Source organism: Carcharodon carcharias, chromosome 4 (genome assembly GCF_017639515.1).
Source record: "Carcharodon carcharias isolate sCarCar2 chromosome 4, sCarCar2.pri, whole genome shotgun sequence".
Lineage (NCBI taxonomy): Eukaryota > Metazoa > Chordata > Chondrichthyes > Lamniformes > Lamnidae > Carcharodon > Carcharodon carcharias.
In genome coordinates, this window is record NC_054470.1 from 162353052 (window position 1) to 162372780 (window position 19729).

At 43.8% G+C, this 19729-nt stretch overlaps 1 protein-coding gene across 1 annotated transcript in view; it reads right to left on the bottom strand.

The window, feature by feature from the left end:
- Window positions 1-19729, bottom strand: part of lhfpl2b (LHFPL tetraspan subfamily member 2b) — a 210710-nt gene that overhangs the window by 68013 nt on the left and 122968 nt on the right. The window contains exon 3 of the mRNA XM_041186718.1: window positions 11262-11375. The gene's annotated coding sequence lies outside the window, so the exon portion shown is untranslated. The remainder of the gene's footprint in view (window positions 1-11261; window positions 11376-19729) is intronic.

The following is a 19729-nucleotide window of genomic DNA, read 5'->3' on the forward strand; positions in this document are numbered from 1 at the left end:
TAGGCAATCCTGGAGTGAAATCACACACAGAATAGTGGAAATTGGTAAAACATTCTCACAATTGGCCATGGATACTGAATCAATTGAAATTTCCAAGGCCAAGGTTGATTAGGACATCAAGGGATATGGAACAAAGATAGATAAATGGTGTAGATCAGCCAGGAGTTAAATGAATGACAGAACAGGCTCAAGGGGTTGAATGGTCTACTCCTGTTCCTGTACACAAAGCTACAGCTCTTATATCAGTTATTTGCTACACCAATTTCTATCAACTGATCTTTGACCAACTTTGCACAGGTCAGCGAGAGTCAAGTCATCCCAACTGGATTATTCCATGCCACCCACATAGCCCTGTATCTTCTGCCTTCTGTATTTAGGAATATTGCTTGACTGCACAACCTCAGCTGAATGACAGCCCTCCTGTAAATGATTATCCAATCTCACTCCAGTTGGTCAGGGTTTTGATAGCTTGTTCACTCCAGCAGCCACTTTCTCACAACATGCCTGCCGTTCAGTCATAGTAAATACATTCCTGGGACTGCTGACTAGCAGAAAATAAACCTCTATGTGAAGCACTGCATCACTTGCCTGAGTGGTTTTGTCAGCGTGAACAGGGCATTTTAGTTTCTGTCAATTAAGTGGCCTTGACATTTAATCCATTTACAGGATGCATCAGGCATATGGTTTGTACTTATTTAAACAGTTGACAGCAGCTAAACATGCCGAGAGCTTGACCGTTCAGGATGTCGAATAAAACCAGTGCAAGGTCAGGTGAACCAGTCCCATTACCTCACTGCAGCCTCTGGAGCTCAGAGGGCAGCGGGCAGAGGTTGTACAGCTGTGCTGAGCTCTGGAACAAAGTGAGACTCGATTATTTGGTGGTAATGCACAGGTGTTGATGTTCACATATGAAACGTGGCAGCTTCACATTGTTGTTCTGGTTGTGGTGTACCTCCTTTGATAACATAGCACAAAGAGTCACTCACAGAAAGTCACTCAAGGGAGCATCAACCAGCCAGTAAAACCCACCAGTCCAGAGGCCACACGTAACATGCAATTTAATGTTCCAGAAATAGTTCTGCTCCAATTTGCACTGAATTTATAAATATAAATTTGAAACAATTCCTTAAAACTAGTCAAGACAGCAACTACATTAATCCATCATGATGTTGTGTAAAAACTGCCTAGGATCAATGTTAAAATATTATTCATTAGGGAGCTGAACTGACCAGCTATGCATTTAACATCACCTTGAAACACTGACAGAGGATTTATTTTGGTGCGCTGAATGTGTGAGAGTTTCACCATTAACCGGCAGTGGGGAAAAGGCTCTGAGGGGAGGGGTTGGTAGTGAGGATAGTGAAAAGATGAAACCTATAAAAGGCAACCAGGCATGGGGGAAGCATTTACAATGCAGCCAGTCTGAGGCTGAGCAACCTCAACTCTCATCCACTCCAGAGACTTGAGCACAAAATCTAGGGTGACACTTCATCACATTACTGAGGGAACGCTGCGCTGTCAGAGGTGTCATCTTTCAGACGGAACTTTAACCCGAAACCTCGTCCGCCTTCTCAGGTGGATGTAAATGTCCCATGGCACAATTTTGAACAACAGTCCCTGGTGCCCTGGCCATTAGTTATCCCACAATCAACAGCACTAAAACAGATTAATTGGTTCTGATCACATTACTGTTCATGGATCTTTGCTGTGTGCTAGCTAGCTGCTGTGTTTCCTACATTGCCACAGTGATTAGACTTCAAAAGAAAATATTTAATTGGCTGAAAAGTATTTTAAGATGCCTTGAGGGTATGAAAAGTGGTATATAAATGAAAGTATTTATTGCATTTAAATGTTGCCCCTTTCATTCTTGCCTGAAATTGGTGAGAATGATTTGGAAGTAGGTGGGCAGGACTGAGATATCAGCCTGACCATTGGGAGCCTAACGGAATGATATCCAGCCATCTTACCCTGCAATGGGCCAAGATCATATAGCATAGCAGTGGACTCCACCACCATCCCAGTCACATCTTGGGCAGGGTCTCCACCTATGTCTGCTGGCATCCTTCACTTCACGACAGGATCCCTGAGATCATTGTCACCTTGCCCTACAGCCAGGGCTAACACATCTTATCCTCTGTTAAACTATATGAAGCTCCACTTCCATAATGCATTCTCTGGCTTCTTTGTGTTTCACTACATACCAGTTCCTTATCTAAACCATCTGCAATCACCCCACACCCACCCCCCCCACCACCCCACCCCTCCCCCTTGAGTTGATGTATCAGGGCTGTTAGGTTCAGGTGAATGATGGGATTGCTGAATGGTTGGCAGTGTTGCCAGAGGTCAAGGGCACAGCACGGTTTTGTTCTGCTGTATTTCTCAGCTGACATTTGACAAGCAGTGTCCAGGGAATAGAAAAAACAATACTGTTAATTTTGCTCTGCGAGCGATGTAATAGTTGGTGAAGATGTCAGCGGATACATAGAAACATTAAAGAAATCATTTACACTCTTGCAACTCCACTCATTCCTCAGATACTCCCATATATCCATTCCCTCTGCCAGGCTAAAGTTCAAGCCAATTATTGCAAAGCTTCTTCTTCACAGGCTATTAAATGTTGATGTTGACATATCCATATCCAGAACCTGGCATATTACTGCCATTGTGTGCTTCACCCCTTAACTCCATTCAGCTACTTTAATATGGAACTAGCAGCCTTGCTCCTTTTCCTATTTGAATTTTCAATCCCACCCCCATTGGTTTATCTCGCCCTTAGGTGGCAGCAGTACAAGTGCCCCTGAGGATCCAAAATGGCATCCATGGGCACACACTTCTGGTCAAGTAACGTCTCAATTTTAAAATTCTCACCCTTGTTTTCAAATCCCTCCATGTCCTTGCCCCTCCCTATCTCTGCAATCTCCTCAAACTTCACAACCCTCTGAGATATCTGCACTCCTCTGATTCTGGCCTCTCGCGCATTCCCAATTATCCCACCATGGCAGCTGGAATTTAAATTAAATAAATAAAATCTAGAATTGAAAGCTCGTCTCAGTAATGGTGACCATGAAACTACCATTGATTTCCACAAAAACCCATCTGGTCTGAGGGGTTGCCGACCCTCCCGGAATGGCCAGGAGACTCCTGGAATCAGCATCAATCTCTAGGTGGCTTTTAAAAGCAATCCGGGAGATTTTAAAAAGCAAAGGGTTCACTTTTACCCCTCCTTGTACCTGTTGCTGGGAAAAGAAGGAACAAATTGATAACATGAAGATCTATTTAAATTCAGGTTGATAGGATTGTTTCCCTACATTATCTTGGAAAAGACACACTTTTCTGAAATGATAAAATTCACCTCATTTGGTCCCTCAGAAAATCTCAGACTAGTATATGCGCCCAAGCGAATCAGCAACAGGGCCAGACCCAGGCTAGGCTGACAGGGCAGAACCACAGTTCTGAGCCACTGTTGCGCTGTGAACTTGGGTTCATGAGCTGAACGCTTCCTGGTTCCGCAAATGGTGTTAGAGTAGAGCATGGCTCTGGCAGTTTGTGCCCCAAGTATGGGTGCGAGATTAAAACAGTTAAATATCGACATTTCGAACAAATCTCAATTCAAGCAGATCTGTCGGAGGTGAAGTAGACAGACAGAGCTTTCTGTACCCATGCTAAGGTCTGTCTGCCAGTTAAAGGCACTGGTTTAATTATTCATATCGCTGAATTGGGAGAGTCATCTGTGGACTTTTATGAAGTTCAGCATCACATCAGTTGCAGTTGCAAAATCTGATGTACTATTAACTCAGTCAGTCAGTGTAAGTTATTTTATTTGTTTTCTTCTAACCTTGAGGCATTGAACACAACTCATGTTGGAAGCCAGAATTAAATATTTAAGCGTCCCCAAGGTGGTTGTTGTGGGGGAAAGGAAGGGGAAACCAAAAAAGAGAAATAAATGTCAAGAAACAGAATCTGGGAGAATCGTCAAGGGAAGTGTGATGAGATGGCGGGGTAGATGAGAACTTGGGTCAGTGAAGAAATTCAATTTTCACACCAAGACGCTGGCCTTCTGTGGCATCACTTCAACCCACGTCCCCCAGAATATATCCAGCCTGAGTTGGCAACCTTACTAGTTCACTTAGGTCCTTTAGGGAAGGAAATCTGCTATCCTCAACTGGTCTGGCCTACATGTGACTCCAGACCCATAGTAAAACGATTGACTCTTAATTACCCTCTGAAATGTCTAAGCAAGCTACTCAGTTCAAGGGCAATTGGGGATGGACAACAAATACCACCAGCCTTGCCAGCGACACCCACATCCCATGAAAGAATAATTCTTAAAAATTGCTTCACAACCGGTCACTGTGCCGTTAGTTGCCTGGGTGTCAAGCTCTGGAATTCCCCTCCCCAGCTCCTTACCTCACTTTCCTCCTTTAAGACAATCCTTAAAACCTACCCCGTTGACCAAGCTTTCGGTCATCTGACCTAACATCTGCCTATGGGGCTCGGTGTCAGACTTTGTTTTATAATTGCTCCTGTGAACGTGCCTAGGGGAGTTTTGTTATACTAAAAGCACTGTATAAATAAATTGTTGTTGTTCAGTTACCATGTGTCCACATCCATGCACAAAAATTTGAAAGGCCGGTGTGCAACAAAAAATGATTTCATGGGGACACTGACCAAAATGTTACCTCCACTTTAATCATGGTAATAAGCAGGCAGCACAAAGCTGAATAGGCATGGGCTAATCCTGCATCACTAGCCCCATGATTGGTTTTGGGGTCTGTCCAGGTTAGCTCCCGCACAGTGATAGAGGACAGATGGAGGCCATCCATTCCACTGTCTTTGAAAGTGCTACCTATTAGTTTCACTTCCCCTGCCCATTCCCTGATGGCTCTGCAAATCTTTCCCCTTCAAGGGTTGATCCAAACCCCTATTGAAAGTCACTCTTGTGTATGCTTCCACCACCCCTTTAAACAGTGCATTATTTAAATAGTTTCAAGCATTATTTAAATAAGCTGACCCCAGAGCTTCTGAGGGGGTGTCGGCATCCTTCAGGCGGAAGTCTGGCTCTGCTACTTGGAGCTGCCATATTAATAATGCAAGAATTTCCAGGCCTTGGTACATGGGGATCCCCAGTGAGAGTGACAGTAGATTCAGAACTCACCTCATAAACATTGTTACACATCCGTGCATGCACACAAACACAAAAGCACATGGATATGTTGCCTAAAGTCTTGCTTGTTCAGATTATGATTGTGTATGGAACTGTCAATTTTTCTCGGTTTTGTTAACAGAAACCTCCATGGGCAACCCACAACACTGCATTTAGCCTCAGTCATAGTATTGGTTTCAGACAGACAATTCTCTCAGCCATTCCACAGCAGCCATTTAAACAGCTAAATATAAATGGAACTTTCGTGGCGATTATTGTCAACAAAAAGAAAGCCCCTGCAGGTGGGTTGATCTAGATGATTCCCGATCAGGTGACGATCAATTATGTGAGATGGATGCTGCCAGTGATGGTCAAGCTGGAGAAGACTTTAGGGAAAGGCATCTACCTCTTCACATTGCAGAGGCAACTCGAGAGTCAGCATCTATCCAATTGGGTGCAGCTCCCCGACTCTGTGGTTGGAATCATCCCAGATTTGCACTAGGTGCAGTAGCGGGCGGGAAAAAGGACGTTTTACTCACTGGCCACAATGGCAAGGTTTCGCGCCATATTATCCCAATCCCACCTCATTAATCATGCATTCCCAGGAAATACACTGCTTCACTGGCGGGCGGCCTCCGATTCATCCGCCACTCTGTCACCTCGCCGCTTCCTCACGCCGGGCACCAGATTTAAAGTGCAGCTGCGTGCACACCTCTCAGTGCTCCCAGCCCAGGACTGCTGCAGAGAAGACCTGGCCCTGAAAGGCAAGAGGACTGTAGACCCCCAATTCAGTGACCCATCCCTGGGATGTGTTCTGGACACCGTTGGAGACGGCTGCGATGTCCTTTATCCCCGCACCAGCTGCAGGAGGCCCATCAGTGTCACCACTCCAGCTCGGGAGGCGGTGGCAGAGGTGGTCAATGCCAACGCTGCACAGAAGAGGGTGGCCATCCAGTGCAGATAGAGGATGAATGATCTTATCCATGTTGCCAGGGTACTGCAAACATCTCATCACCCTAAACTCACACGCTCACTAGGCCATCACACATTCACTGGCATCTCACTCACTGCCAGCTCAAGGGACATCACCACTCACTCTCTCACACACACCTTCATATCTCCATCTGGACTCATCTCCTCTGGAGACTGCCACCTCGGCCCTCACCCTTTTGAAGTCACTTGCAAAGATCAAGATTTGTCCCCACACACACTCTGGGATACCCCACTTCCCCAGTAATGCCCAGCCCTGTAGCTTCTTCCTTTGCCTGAGGCCATTTCTCCCCCTTCACTAAGCAAGCTATAACCCTGCAGCTGTTGAAAAGCCACCCCCGCCTTACGGCTGGTCTGGTAGGTGAGGTCCCTAAAAGTGATGTGGTGCTGCCTGCGAAGCCTGGTGCTGATGACCATGAGTGCTGCCAGGAGTAATGTAGGCAAACAAACCTTGAAGCCCTAAGCAAACTGCAGCTCGCCAGGTGCACGCCACTTATGTTCAATTGCGAAACACGCGACCCTGTAATCACGTGCCGGGATGATCCAGCATGGGGGGATGATTCCGGCGAGCTGGGCTTATAATGATATGCAGATGTATCACGAGGTTCCCGACGTGAGACAGTGGGAAATGTGGCCACCACTGACGACTGCAAACTGGTTTCATGACATTGTGAAACCGATTTTTGGCTTTCCCGCCATATTTTCCGCACACGCCGTGTTGCCCAACGCCAGCGGGCAAAGAAAATTCCACCCTGTGTCTCATCTCCGCCAGCTCTTAGATCTGTACTCAATTAACATCTCCTGGGTTCTGCTGTATTTCATCATTCCTGGTAAACCTCCAGGTACATATTTCAAACAGTTCTGTCACCCCTAGAGTCATTCATTCAGATGGGTTTGCAATCACACTCCTATCCCAGCTCTCGTTACTCCTATCATATCTTCAGTATTCAAGATTTAATGTCCACCAATTATCATGTTGTTTCTCGCTTGAGGCATTCAATGTTTATCATCTGAAATGAGCACTTTAACCCCTCAAGTAGACCAACCAGAAAAATGAGTGATTTCTGACTGGTTCCATGGATTTATTTTTCTGCCTACTGTCAATTTTAAATTATGAAGGATTGATGAGCCAGTCTATACTATTTTAAAATGCTCAGTTGTTTTTACCTTGTTCCTTCCTCGATGTTTTGCTGCGCCATTAATTACCCAGCCACCTTAGACCTGGTATCTAATGTGCTATGCATAGCCACAGACTGCAGTCATACTGCTAGCTGCACACTGGTCTAGACTGAAATAACGCTAGCCAGAAAGGAACTTTGGACTAGCGTCCAGGCAAACATAAAAGACTCGGTGGCACATGGGGAATTCCACTCTTGGCGTTGCTGATATTAACCCCAGTGCAGCAATCATAGGCACAAATTTCCATGGGTATTCTCCAGATCTTCTGCAAGTGCAAGATCAGCAATAGCCCTGAAGAACAGAGTAAATAGCTTCTTACACAATTAATGTGGATTGTTTTACCCATTGTTCAACATGCCCATTGATTCCAATGGCATGGAAATTGGTCAGATTCGATAGTGGGCAGAGCAGGCCCAGCTGGTGAAGTCCAAAATTAGTATCAGTTCCCTCTGAATGTGCAGTCTGAACCAGTTTCCTGTCCAAAGGTCCAATAAGCTATCTGAGCATTTTTAAGATGCCACTCCTAAAGGCCACTCTGCAGTTCGTATCTCAGCTTCTGCTCGCCTACATTCTTCAGCTACCCAGTGGTACAATTTTTTTCATTTTTTCATGGGACATAGGCATCACTGGCAAGGCCAGGATTTTTTACCCAGCTCCAATTGCCCTTGAACCGAGTGGCTTGCTAAGCCATTAAAACGTCGCTCTCCTCTCCTACAATTTTTTTAACTCTCTCATGGGACGTGGCTGTATAACTGGAGTTAAACTGCCGCCTGTGCAAACTCAAATCAGCGTGAGAATTTGAAGCTGGAGTTGTACAACTTTTGCACTGACACTTCACATTCACGCATAAGTGGCTGTATAATTGGAGTCTTAAAACAAAGTTAAACATTTGAGTCACAGATAGTACTCTCAAAACAGAGGCAAATTGGCAGAGATGACATTGCAGTGATCTCATTGCATGAGTAGCAGTGTTTCAGTACTGTGCGATTCTGCTGGCTGTGTCTCAGAACTGTGCAATTGGAACGTCAGCCCTTAAGCATACAACTATTCATTTGATTAGTTTCTTAAAAACATCAGCTTTCCCTCCTGGTGCATTGTGACCTGCACAATGATGAAAAATGGGAGGAACTTGTATTCTTACTGAAGTAGATGGAATAAAGTTATCAGGGCTCTGCTTCTCATTCATTCCAATTATAAGCATCACTTTACTGAATATGGCTGTTTGAAAATTTGTAACAGAACTTGGGAGAGATCACTGTCAGTCTTTAGGAGTTACTTTTATTTTGCGTTTATTTATGCCTGGAATTTCTGTTTGAGGCTTTCTCAATCTACTATCAGTGGAAACCCAGGGAGAAACAGCACAGATGATGAAAAATTAACCTTCATGCCATTTCTCCAGAGTTTCTGATGATCTCTGCTGAAATTACAGTGGAAAATCAAGAGGAGCTCATGGAAATTGTCAGCTCTGCAATTCATATTTCAGCTTCAACTTTCCTACTTTCTTCAGCTACCCAGTGATAGAATTTTTTTTATTCTTTCATGGGATTTGGGTATCACTGGCAAGGCCAGCACTTGTTACCCATCTCTAATTGGCCTTGAAATTAGTGGCTTGCTAAGCCACTAAGAGTCAGCCACATTGCTGTGGATCTGGAGTTACATGTATGCCAGACCAGGTAAGGTCAGCAGCTTTTGTTCCGTAAAGGACATTAGTGAACCAGATGAGTTTTTATTACAATCAGTGATAGCTTCATGGTCATCATGGACTAGCTTACAATTCCAATTTCTTTTTAAATTGAATTTCAATTGCACCAGCTGCCATAGTGGGATTTGAACCCATGCCCCCCCCAGAGGATTAGCCTGGGTCTCTGGGTTACTAGTCCAGTGACATTGCCACAACACTACCATCTCCCCATACAATATGGCTGTTTGAGAATTAATGGCAAAGAAGGCAGCAATCATTCCCCCTGAGGGTGACAGACATGCAGTATACAAACAAGGTCAATCCATACACAGAGGCTTCCAGCTAGATTCACTGAAAAGTGATGAGGTGAAAAATAAAAATCTTCTTGCTGATTTTTCCCTACCCAGCCCAAGAATGCTGAATCCCATTAAGGCGGCTGAGGTCAAAGAATCATCAGTTGCTACAGCATAGAAAGAGGCCATTCAGCCCATCACACATGTGTTGGCTATTTGAAAGCTTCCCTGCCCTTTCACAAAGGCCTCTATTTTTTTAATCTTTTGTAGTATATATCCAATTCCTTCTGACAGTTATTATTGAATTAGCGTCCACCACACTTCCAGGCAGTGCATTCCAGGTGGTAGCAAAGGCATTTATATAATTTTAAATTTAGGTTGTGTGTGCTGTCCAAGAAGACATAACATAGAGAATCTCATGATAAATTCACCATAAGAGGATTAAACAATACAGTTACTGTATTAACAGTGGACTCTTCTTGCATCCAACACACATATAGCAATGGGATTAGTTTTTTGCTAAAAAGCTACCAGATTATGTTAATTATAGTTTCTGGGAACTTCCCAGTTTGTTTCATTACTCTATATCAGAGTCATTTGATATAATTTAATACTCTTGCAATTAATCTTGTGTTGAAAGAAAAAGCATGAAGAGTATAACCATAAATTGTTTCAGTGACTGAACTGTCTTTCTATGGGAACATGACAGTGGGAAATCTTCTTCTCATGATCTTAGCGATGCAGCATGACAGACTATGGGTACAAGCCACTGTAAAACACAATTTTTGGCACTCCGAAGCTTGTGGAAACATATTTGAATGGTCAGCACTTGAAAAATACAGAATATGTTATTAAACACAGCGAGAGGAAGGCAGTTTAAAAAAAACTTGCCATACACCCTGCAGCATGTGGAGCATTAACTCACTGAAAACTGATGGCCTTGGCAACATACAAATGCCAATAAACTTTTCGTTATCAAAGCATTTTTATTAAAACCTGGTGACCTGGTGACAGAGAAGATGATTGACTGGTCAGCTGCAACCTGAAAAAAATGTTTGCAGGTTTGAGTGTTAGGAGTGAGTGCATTTTGATATTAGGTGACTACATGAAACTAGATGTCATCTGGGAGTGACTTCTCCCCACTGCCTTTGTAGGCTTTGTCCTCTTTCTGGGGTACAGTTCCCCAATTGGTGATCATGCAAACCCTGACAATGAATGCTGCAGGGCTACTGGACTATGAAAGGTATCACAGTGGAGCTTGCTCTTGTTCTGTCTCAACATTAACACAGATTCATCCAGCTGGGGTTTCATTAATGAAGGTCATGAATAGGAACACTGGCTACCCCTCCCTGACCTAGAGATAATAAGGTAGGTCTGCTATTACCATCCTGGCTGAAATCAACCAACTCACAGTAGGCTAGGGATTGAGTCTGAGGTCTTTTCAGTTTCCATGGCTTGGATTGGAGACTGTGAATCGGAAGTTCCTGGAGTCTGATTTCACAGGACAGTGCTGAACTCCTGTCATCCCTTGGAACATGATGTGGACCCTGTCCTAAATTGGCGGGGTGGTGGCATTTAAATATGTAGGGTGGACAATCTGTGCCTATCTATGCGCACATGCGAGGAGCCTGCCCCAATAGGAGTACTGGTCCAACAGCAGTTTGGAGGCCAAGGAAGTGGGGGGGGGCGGCGCAGGGGGGGGCAACATTTTTAAAATACCTCCCAAGTGTGCTCCATGTCACTGTTACAATAATGAAAAGCTAATCAGCATCAGCATGTTTCCCAAGGCGGGCAGGAATCCCACATCACATCAACTGAGGTGGTGACTACTACCTCTATAAAACATCGAGAACATGGTCAAATATTTTTATGTCTGATTAACGGTAAATAAATGGTTTGACCATTTCTTTTAAAACTCTGAGAAATTTAATGCAATTTGAAGTTAAGTACTTAAATGGAAAATAAATAACCATACCTCAAGAACGCAATGCTGTACAGGGTATTACAGTGCAGTGTACAGCTAGGCAGTCAGCTGCCATCAGAATCCAGTGACCCAGTCACCACCTCAATTGATGTGATGCTCAACCTGCTTAAGAAATAAACAAACATACACACACAAAATCAGAATGCTGTTCTGAAGAAAGGTCATTGACTTGACACAATGGGCTAGATTTAATGCAGCCCGTCACTGCAGGAAACATGGCGGCCGAGCCACTTAACCTTGGGAGAGGACCTGCTTCAATCTTTTGGCAGTGGCAAAATCTCCCCTGATTAAGTTGGAGGGTGGAAGGGGCAGATGCAGAATCCCCAAACTTTGGAGGCAGGATGTCAATTTGACTCATTAGTGAGTCAATTGACACTCATTATCACTGAACCCTTTGCAATTTACTGGTGGCTCAGGGATTAAATCGGGGCTGCCCAGCTTTCCTATAGTTTGCCGGCAGCCTTCTGGGGGTTGGGGGAGATCATTCTGTGCCCAATTGAGGGACCCAGCATTGGGTGTGGGGGAGGGGGGGGGGGGGAAATGGCCCTGCTAAACAGCACCCCCCCAACCCTCCTCGATCCAAACGCTGTGACCTCCATCCCACCTTCATTCACCTTTGGTCTAGGAGCCCATGATGATCCTGGACCTCTTTTGGATGCATTGCCGGCAGAAGCCACCAAACCTGCTGGTGGCATGAGGAGTTGTCAGCTGCTGATTGGCTAGCAGCTCTTGGTGGGAGGACTTCTGCTGCCAGGGACCTCAATCGCGGGGAAGGCCTGATGATGGCCAATTAGTCTGGAGGCTGAAGGCACTGGACTCTGTTGGGCCTCCCCCACAAAACCAAGAGGGGTTTCGGCTGGTTCGGCAACCAATGGGTGAGACCTTCTTTGACCCAACAACATCCCGGCCATTAATTCTGTTTTTCCCTCCACTGATACTGAATGATCTACTGAATATTTTGAGCATTTTCTGTTTTGACTTGTGAGATCTTAATAGTCATTTTGAAAAATTCAAAGATGCCTTTGCCCTCTGATCTGCCTTTACTGATTCAGGGTTACCCATATTCCAGTTAACATATTTTTCTTCAGTGCAAAATGACGCCTGGCAAAGAAGATTTTGAACAATGAAACACATTGGTAGTTTCAGCCCGAGCCTCTGCCGATATTCACAGTTGTCCTTAGCTACAGAACAAGACCTTTCTGCATGAGTTATTGCTCAGTTTTTACATCAGGCATGAAAAATGTGGCTGTAAGACTTGTGCATCAACCACATTCCCAATTAAAGAAACACTTAAGTCATTGCTGTATAAATCAAGCTGTTTTGCCTAACCTTACGCAACACAATTCAGATGTCACGAGTCTATACTTCACAGCATGCTTCCCACATTTCTGGCACTGGGAGTTGAGCAAGAACATATAACTAGTTTTATTTTAATTCAGAAAATGTTTGATTTCTATCTCATGCACTGTAATTTTTTAATACATTTTCCTGAAATCCTGACTCTCAGGAAGGAGGGAGGGATGAAAGGTAGAGGGAGAGACACAGAACTAGAAATATGAAATGGGACAGAAAGTATGGTTTAGTGTTGTGGAATTTTGTGATGTGCAATGATTGAGACAAAGGCAGTAACAATGATAAATAGCTGTGCTTTAAACAATTCGACACATATTAAGACTGCTAAATATGTACAAATCTATGTAACACTTCAAAGGCACTCGATGCCTTTCGACATTAGACGTAATTTAACATTAACTCCGTGTGCATGTTTACTAGAAGAACACAGAACCTTTGTCAAGCTGATTAGAAATTCCTAGAGTGCACAGTAATTTTGGTAGTCATGAGATCTCTCTAAAACAATACAAAAGAAAGTAATCTTCCACTCACAGACACATACAGGGTGGACTTTCCACTTTAGGGCATTGGGAAATTACATTCAAAACGCACTTGAAATTGGGTTTTGTTAAAAATTGCATAACTACAAATGTAAAATTCTTCATGAACCAGCACAGTTCGGCCGTGGAATGCAACATAATCATATCTATTCTTTCTTTCCAGTAAAAGCTTTTTCGCCCAAAACAGGCATTTTTAATGAGGATCTCCAGTCCTCCACCTTGGAGAAACCCAATTATAAATCACTGAAAATGACTTTAAAAGAACCATCCCGAACCATTCAATAGTTTAATTGGTATACACTAGTCAGTCAATTAACTATTTTTGAAGATATTTCTTGGACTCGAACTCAAGTTCTGTCGAAGGGTCATGAGGACTCGAAATGTCAACTCTTTTCTTCTCCGCCGATGCTGCCAGACCTGCTGAGTTTTTCCAGGTAATTCTGTTTTTGTTTTTAACTATTTTTGGATGTGAATTAACTTTTACATTGTGCCTACTGTGCCGGGACACCTAACAAACTGAAGAACCTCCTGATCCTGTACAATTGGTGAAATATTGCAATTTTGACCTGGAGCCATGGCCAGTCCTGTGGCTGAATCTGGGATCGACCAAACTGAATCCTGAACCAACATAAAAGATCACAGTAAACATGAATGTAGGTGCTTTTGGCCATAACTCACCTATGTTTAAAACCCCCCAATTTTTTGGCACTGGTTTAGACGATTCCAGCGGGGCTGCACTGATACTACCAGCGTTAACAAACAGAAAATTTACCTCCAAGGTGTTAACAAAGATCATTTGGGAAGTCAATATAGAAGCAGTCTGACTATGAGGAGTACAGTGAGACATGTAACTCATTGTAACATGAAACCTTTATTTGTGAACATGTACTCAAAAAAAATCAATCAGAAAAAGAAAAGCTTTAAGTACAGTACAAAGCTCCCTCAACGGTGTTCATTGGAAATCAGGAAGGTGGCAGGTTCAGTCCCTGGTCTTTTTTGATTTTACTGACCTTATTTAACTTCTCCCAGTGGTTAAAGTCATTGAACCATACAGGCCACAGGGCTCCAGCTTAAATCTCTTGACTGTGCTGAGTTAGCTGTCCTCAGCTGGGGAAAAAAAGGGGAATCGCGGAGTGGCTATAATTGGCCTTAGAGGCACTGATTTAGGGAACAGAGTTCCCAATTGCTTTTCTGCAGTGCCTATTGCAAAGGATGTGTGTGAATATGTGTGGATACTGGACAAGAACAGGGTTAGATATCCTGCTGGACCCCCAACAATTCCAGTCTTAGCTGGTTAAAAGGAGGGAGGTGATGCTTACCAGGGAGTTTTTCCTCCCTGCCCAACATGGGCCTTGTCTTTTCTCAGTATGTTCCTCACACCGAGTAGGTGAGGCAAGGGACACCCAGCCAAGAGAGGCCTTGAACCTGTATATATCACGCCATGGGGCAGTGCATTTAAAAAGATCGATTCTCAAAGAAGTAGCTTACAGTTGTTGACTATGTTGGGAAGCACTCAATGCTGAGGTGGTTAATTCTGGTGCAGCAATATGTGTTGCCCCATTGGCAGCTAATTACATTTCACACTAGGTAGCACTTTCCACTTATTTCACAATTACGATTTGGCTCAGGAGATGTTTTGTCAATTGTTTTTTCTGATGGTGATAGTTCATCGTGGAAGAAATAGTGCTCAGGTTACACTGAAACCTGATGGTGGTTGGTACTTGCTGAGGACTGAAGGCCACCAGTGGCAGATGAACTACAGAATGGGATGTGTAATCATTACAAAAACAGAATTACCTGGAAAAACTCAGCAGGTCTGGCAGCATCGGCGGAGAAGAAAAGAGTTGACGTCTCGAGTCCTCATGACCCTTCGACAGAACTTGAGTTCGAGTCCAGGAAAGAGCTGAAATATAAGCTGGTTTAAGGTGTGTGTGTGGGGGGGCGGAGAGATAGAGAGACAGAGAGGTGGAGGGGGGGGTGTGGTTGTAGGGACAAACAAGCAGCTCTTCAAGAAATGTGTAATCATTCCTTGTTCAATTTGTAGGTCAGTGGTGCATGAACCATTTGCTGACTGCCTCCCATTCACAACGTGGCTCTCAGCTCACTTTCTGCTCCGTGTGCCTCCCATTACGCCCTACCTGATTCTGCCATGGTCACCAAATGGGGGTGTGGAGGACTGGGGCAGTACTGCCCCTCGTAAAGAAAGGAAAATGCTGGAACTTTTGACTTGAAAATTCCACTAGGGTTCTTCTGATCTCCCGCTGTAACTTAAGCATTTCTTGAGAAATGATATTCAACATTTATGCTGTCACTCCAAGAGTCCTGCTGATCTGCTACAGGAGACCATCACTGATCTTGAAAAAGTTCATTTCTTAATGTTCCCATTCCTCTTCAGGTCCTCCATCAAATGAAGGCATGGGAATGTTATAAAGTGGCTGGGTTATTCCAGACCCAATGAGCAAATAAGGGGCCCCTACTGAAAAGGAGCACTGATTCTATACTTTTATTTGTTTTGTTTGCTTGGTGCAAAGCCCATGTTTGCCAACAAGTGGCCTGCTCATAGTGGCTGATTCAACTCATTGTGTGGTGGTAATCACAGACATGCATTCACTTTCATGACTATATGATTGCATAAATTTATTCCACACCCTGTGTAGGTATTCTCGTATTAAACAGGAATGAGCTTTTTTAATGTCTCAATCTGGAATAGGACCCAGAGGAAAAAATGCTCAGGTCTCTATATCTCTCTGCCAGACTCCATTCTGCTCTGAACAAGTCTTGTTCAAAGGAGCACCTGAATCCATGTATTTCCTGTTGTGAATGAAACAATGAGTTTTTGCACTGGCGAAGAACGCATGCAGGTGCTTCCTGCCAACTGCTGAACAGAGAGTGGAAGTAGCGAGTTTCCTTTATGCATACAGGTAAAATCACTTTTCAGTCTATTCCATCAAGGATTTTTTTTTTAAATCTTCTATTACATTTCCACTATTTTCAGTTCTAATTTCAGGTTTTCAGCATCGGCAGGATTCTCTTCTACTTCTTTTAAAAATCCAGCATTGTTTCAATCTTTTTCAATAAGCATTTATGATTCTGTCTGTGATTTCCCTATTCCCAGTTCTACCCTTCAATCTCCTGGCTCTATCTTTGCATTCTTTTCCCATGATCTGCAGGCCCGGGATCAGCTTACCAACACAGAGGCTATTGTGATGTCACAACAGCTGCCGTTGTCCTCATCACTACTAAACTTTTATTCTGTTCAAGTCTTACACTCCATGGTAACTCTTTTATAAAGTATAAGATTAACACTTTCATCCACTGCATTGAGATTAATATGCAAATAATTTTTAAGGTAAATGAAATCTAAATGATTTCAAAGTATTACCGATCTATAGATGCACTGGCAGAGAGAAGTAGTTTGCCAATAATTCCATCCAGCCCGTGAGTATGTTTTGTACATAGTTCTCATTCAGGACCCTCAATGGCGAATCAAAACAGGGAAACACTGCATGGTCTAGTGGTTAAGTGTGTTTCGTGCATGAAGCACTTGCTTAGCACAACTCCACTGTTTAAACAACTTTGTACATATGCTTATGTCCTCCAACTGTAAATGAGCAACAAATTCTTTTAACCAAAACTTTTGGGATATGAGCTCGAAATCCTGAATACATTAAGGGATCATTTTTTCATCCAATGATGCTGATATCCTATCTGGGCGAATAAAATGCTCCACATTACAACTGTGGAAAGGGATCGCCTTAGTTTTATTATCTGTGCCCACTTGGCATTTTAAATAAAACAGCTGGCAGTACATGGCACAATACCCTGGAACTTTGCCTTACTGTCATGGAGTAACAGGTGTGACCAGAATTCCCTACTCAGTAAGTTACTAGCCTGCTGCGTGGCACAGGGCAAATTCAGAGGGCCTTTCACCTCGTGTCAAACCCATACAAATGGAGCTAATGGAGAAGCAGATGGTAGCAGCAGGAAATCATGTTTGATGTGCATAATTGTGTACAAATGTTACTTCAATGTTATCTTGACAGTCGTGGGGAGATATCTGTAATGTTGCTTATTTCTTGCCATTTTGTATTGTTAAGAAGTGAGATAGATGCACTGTAATATGTACAAGATTGGTGTCTGTTTGGGAGGGGATGACAGGAAAAAGAAAGAGAAAAGTTTTTACATAGCCTTAGCACTTTATAGCCTAGAACTCAAACCTCTGGGGCAGGACATGAACCCACAACCCTATGACTCAGAAGCAAGAGTGCTACCACTAAACCACAACTAGAACTACATTGATAGAGAGCAGTGAATGGATTTCCAAGTTCATCTCTTGGCAAAGATGCCAGAAGCAGCATAGAGTGGCATTTTAGCAGTTCGGGCACTGAGATGCTGCAGAGAGATTCAGAGCACAGAGTTCTCAACACTCAGATGTCTAAATCTGCAAACTTTGAGGCAGGTCCCCCATCCATCCTTGTGGCTGAAGGAGAGGTATGGTCTAAAAAGAGCTGGATCAGGGAAAAAGAGGGGATGGAGCGCACAGGCTAGGACATTACCTTCTGGAAAGGGGAACTGCCACTCCACAGTGGTCAACTGTGGCTCTAGTTCACAGTTCATTCACTCTCAATACCATTCACAGTTCATTAGCTCTTAATACCCTCCGAACTGACAATCGTTAAGTCCCTCGGTTATACAATTGCTAGTAGATGGGCCACTACCACTTTCTCAGGGCAGCTGGAGATGGGAAATAACTGCAGCCTTGCCAACATCTGAACAGGTAGATGTTAATTCAGTTTAGCAACCCACCCAGAGGATGGCATCTCTGACTGCAAAACTCGCTCAGCAGCAATGCAAATATTATTCTGCCTGTAACCAGAGGTCTAAGCTAGAAATGCAAAGTTTGTGCAACCCTCTCCTCACTGCCCAGGCACCAACTTTGTACACATTACTGTGCATCCATCTCATTCCTTAACCACTATACAAAATGACAAGGAATAAGTTACTTTGCAAAATGTCTGCCCCATTACTGCCAAGATAATACTAAAGTTGTATTCATACATATTCATGGGCATCACATTTGCCTTCCTGCCTCTACCATCTGCTTCTACATCAGCTCTGTTGCCTCAATGACAGACTATCTGGCACAGGGATCAATAATCCAGTGCCTGAACATGAATAAAGGCACTCAAATAATGATAAGATTAATGAAAAGCTGAGCAGATGTACAGAAAGGAAATTTCTTTTTTATCTTGGGCTAGCTGTTGAACAATGAAACTGTTTCCAGCTAACTGCTCAGCCTATTAATCAGGATGATGATCAGGAAATCACTCAGCTTCTTCAGGAGGGTGTATTCATTGCACTTGCTATCATGCCCATAACTATCATCTGGCTTTCATGTTAAGCCAGGAAAGGAAACTGGTGAAATTGAAACACTTTGTGCGGAAAGTAGTGGCAGCTGAAGTGGTCAGTGAATAATCTCTATTCTTCCCCATCATCACACAAAGCAGAATCAGGTCAGTTTACACAGCAGCGCACAATCACATTATGTACACAGTAACATTAGCCCAGGATTTATATGTGCATAATGCACCCACGATCCACCAAGTGCACGCACGCATTGTGATCTTTCATACGTACACATGTGTAGTCATCAGTAATGCACCCAATGCATTCTGCAAACATCGATCCATCCTATACCACACACATCTATCCATCCTGTACACAGCACACATCTATCCATCCTGTACACAGCACACATCTATCCATCCTGTACACAGCACGCACCAACCCATCCTGTACACAGCACGCACCAACCCATCCTGTACACAGCACACATCTATCCATCCTGTACACAGCACACATCAATCCATCCTGTACACAGCACGCACCAACCCATCCTGTACACAGCACGCACCAACCCATCCTGTACCCAGCACGCATCAAACCATCCTGTAAACAGCATCCATCAATGCATCCTGTACACAACACACATCAATCCATCCTGTACACAGCACACATCAATCCATCCTGTACACAGCACACATCAATCCATCCTGTACACAGCACACATCAACCCATCCTGTACACAACACACATCAACCCATCCTGTACACAACACACATCAATCCATCCTGTACACAACACACATCAATCCATCCTGTACACAGCACACATCAACCCATCCTGTACACAACACACATCAACCCATCCTGTACATAACACAAATCAATCCATCCTGTACACAGCACACATCAACCCATCCTGTATACAGCACACACCAACCCATCCTGTACACAACACACATCAATCCATCCTGTACACAGCACGCACCAACCCATCCTGTACCCAGAACGCATCAACCCATCCTGTACATAACACACATCAACCCATCCTGTACACAGCACACATCAATCCATCCTGTACACAGAATCCATCAATCCATCCTGTACCCAGCACGCATCAACCCATCCTGTACATAACACACATCAACCCATCCTGTACACAGCGCACATCCTGTACATCCATCTTGTGCACAACACACATCACTCCATCCTGTACACCACACAC